Source organism: Physeter macrocephalus, unplaced genomic scaffold (assembly GCF_002837175.3).
Source record: "Physeter macrocephalus isolate SW-GA unplaced genomic scaffold, ASM283717v5 random_757, whole genome shotgun sequence".
Lineage (NCBI taxonomy): Eukaryota > Metazoa > Chordata > Mammalia > Artiodactyla > Physeteridae > Physeter > Physeter macrocephalus.
In genome coordinates this window covers 17,904-20,810 of record NW_021146043.1, presented here as the reverse complement: position 1 = coordinate 20,810, position 2,907 = coordinate 17,904, and the positions used below count along the sequence as shown (strand labels likewise).

General features: G+C 53.5%; 1 pseudogene; it reads left to right on the top strand.

Annotated features, from left to right (window-relative positions):
* LOC112064235 (essential MCU regulator, mitochondrial-like) overlaps positions 1 to 2,654 on the top strand; it is an 11,756-nt pseudogene extending 9,102 nt beyond the window's left edge.
* Positions 2,655 to 2,907: the final 253 nt, after the last annotated feature.

The window sequence follows — 2,907 nt, the reverse complement described above, 5'->3', positions numbered from 1 at the left end:
CAGAGGGAGGCCCGCATACCACAAAAAAAAAAAAAAAAAAAAAAAAAAGAATGTCTAATTTAACACCCTCATTTTATTTTATTTATTTTATTTTTTTTTGCGATACACGGGCCTCTCACTGTTGTGGCCTCTCCCGTTGCGGAGCACAGGCTCCGGATGCATCGGCAGGCGGACTCTCAACCACTGTGCCACCAGGGAAGCCCTAACACCCTCATTTTAGAGATGAGCATCGTGGAGTTACTCCTGTGCTAAGGACGGTGGGATGCTATCCATCACAACCGACAGTGCCCCCCCCCACCAGATGTTACCCACCTTCATCCCGTGGTTACCCATCAGCCCCTGCCTGCCCAGAGGCCAAATTCCAGCTTCCATGTCATGGGCAGTCCACGGAGAAGGCCAGCTTTTGTCTTATTTTCGGTCCCCTGCTCTTTTCCTTGGGATGGTGTTCACTCACCTGAGCTGTGCAGGTGAGGGTCAGAAGAGGACCGACCTGAGGTTGCAGCTGGGAGGTCCGGCACAGGTGAAGTCAGGTGCTAGTAGTGTGTTGAAAGTGGTCAGAACTAAGGCCGTGGGTGCACAGGTGTGCCGGGCTTGCCTCAAGTCAGGGCCTGGCATGTGGTGTGCGGGCAGACACTTGGCCCAGGCAGGCCAGACAGGGCCCTGGACTACGCCGTGCCCTTCTCGTAGGGTGGGAGGCGAGAAGGGGAGACCCCATGGGAGATGCTGGTCCAGTGACCCCTTTGGTCAAGTCTCTGCCACCTGGTTCTTCTTCAGGCGCATCTCATCGGGATACTTCTTCCATCCTGGTGCTGGTTCAGCTTTGCTCTGGGAAAATAAAATGCCAGGCTGCTGGGTCCCCAGCTGCCATCTTCTGCAGCAAGAGTGAGACTTCATGATCCTGCTGGCTCACGCGCACTTCATTTCCCGGTAATTAAACAAGTGGAGATCAAAGCCGACAAATCTCCCCCATCTCTCAGCGCAGCAGATGAAAGGTAAATATTTCCAGCAACAGTTTTTTTTTTCCTCATTAAAAGTGAGATGCGAAATGTCTTCTCCTTACTTTGAAGAATACTGATAAGTTCAGGGTCACTCCAGATAAGATATTTAGTTTGACTCTCTTTATTATTCCACACCAATTGTTGGTCTGTAAAAAACTGGGTTAACTTGAGGGGACTGTAGAGGCTAAATCATAGCAAATAAGTCAGAAGACAAAGGAAAGTAAAGAATGATACCAAGATGGTAACTGGTCCGCACTGTGGAAACGTACGCCTTGTGTATTATCTTCTCGTTGCTGGGAAGGTGCAAGGGCTTCTGAGACCAGTATCTAAGATGGGTCCTGGAGTCCTGCATATGGAATCTCAGGCAGACAGCCCGATGCTCTCTCGGCTGGGCTCCAGAAGAGACCATTGAGATCTGCTGTTTCCTTTGTAAACGAAAGAACCCATCCCTAAGGCCATGAATCTGGGGGAGCTGGTCTATCCAACCTGGGTCAGCAAATGCCTGCTGGGTGTCATCAGGCTCTTTTCAGTGCAAAGAACAGACCTCCCTTGAACAGGTGGCTACTGTAAAGACACCACAGGGACTCGGAATCAGAACAGGAATTCGAGTATGGCTCAAGGAGCCCACAGAGCCTTGGGAAGGAAGAAGACAGCCTCTTTCTGCTCTCTCCTGACTGCCCTCCCTGGCTTTCCATCCTTGCTGCTCCCTCCGACTTCCACCTGCTCACCAGCTCCCAGGGCTGCTCTGAGTGCAGGTCTCTCACAGCTTAACCTCTTCAGTCCCTCGTTCTCCCGTTCCAGACTCCAGAGAGAGAGGGAGAGAGAGATCTCACTGACCTGGGCTGTCTTGTGAAGTCACAGGTTTCTGGCCAGGCTGGGGGTGTTCCAGGCCACGCCCCCATCCAGCTGGCTGTAAGGGTGGGGCCTTGTCCCCAGAGTCACACGGTAAAAAAATGCCAGCTGCCCCTCGGCAGCAGATGTGGGCGTGAGAGTCTCCTTATGAGGGACTCTGGTGGTGTGAGGCTGCGATGGGCGTTTTAAGGGGTGTCAGAGCGGGACCAAGAGGCCGATGGCTTGGGTTGGACTCTTGGGTGGCTTTTTATCAGCTGTTTTGCTGGTTGGCTGGTTTTTGAGATGTAATTCACATACCATCGTATTCACCGTTTTAAAGTGCACAATTCAGGGGTTTTCATTGTATTAACCAGGTTTGGCGACCATCACCACTGTCTAATTCCAGAACATTTTCCCCACTCTCTGCACTCAGGGATTTCCCCGGCGGTCCAGGGGTTAAGGTTCCGTGCTTCCAGGTGCCCGGACCAGGGTCGGAGCCGGGAGACGGCGTCCGGAGCGGCTCGCTGGCTCGCGTTGGCACCCGTCGCATCTGGGGCTTTCCGGAGCCGGCTGAGCCTGAGGAAAGGTGGGGAGGTCTCCGCCGGACGACGGACGCGGCGGCTCAGTTCGGAGTCTGCTACCCTGAGGTCAGTCCTCGTTAGTCTCGGCGGCGCCATGTTGCCCAAACCGGTGAAATGTCCTTCTCCCTTCGCCGTGTGTTCTCCATTGCGATCCTCTGTCGGGGCGCTCATGAGCTAGAACTTTGCTGCGCTACTTGAGGAGCATGATACTTTTGTTCCAGAGGAGGAGGAGCAGGATGACTGACAGGGCATATGGAGGAAGTGTAGAAAGGAGGAAGTCCTAACTTGAGAAATGGTGATCCTCGCACCCTCTCCTCCTTCCCTGTCGGCGCCTGGGAAGGCCCGCAGCCTCCCAGCCCTAGAGAAGCCTCCTGCGTGGTCTGTGACCCGAGCTCAGATCCCCCGGCTCCGGGAGGCTCCTGGAGATGGGCTGCCCACTGGGCATAATCAAATTATGAATAAACATAATAAATATCAAAAAAACAGGATTCTGTGCT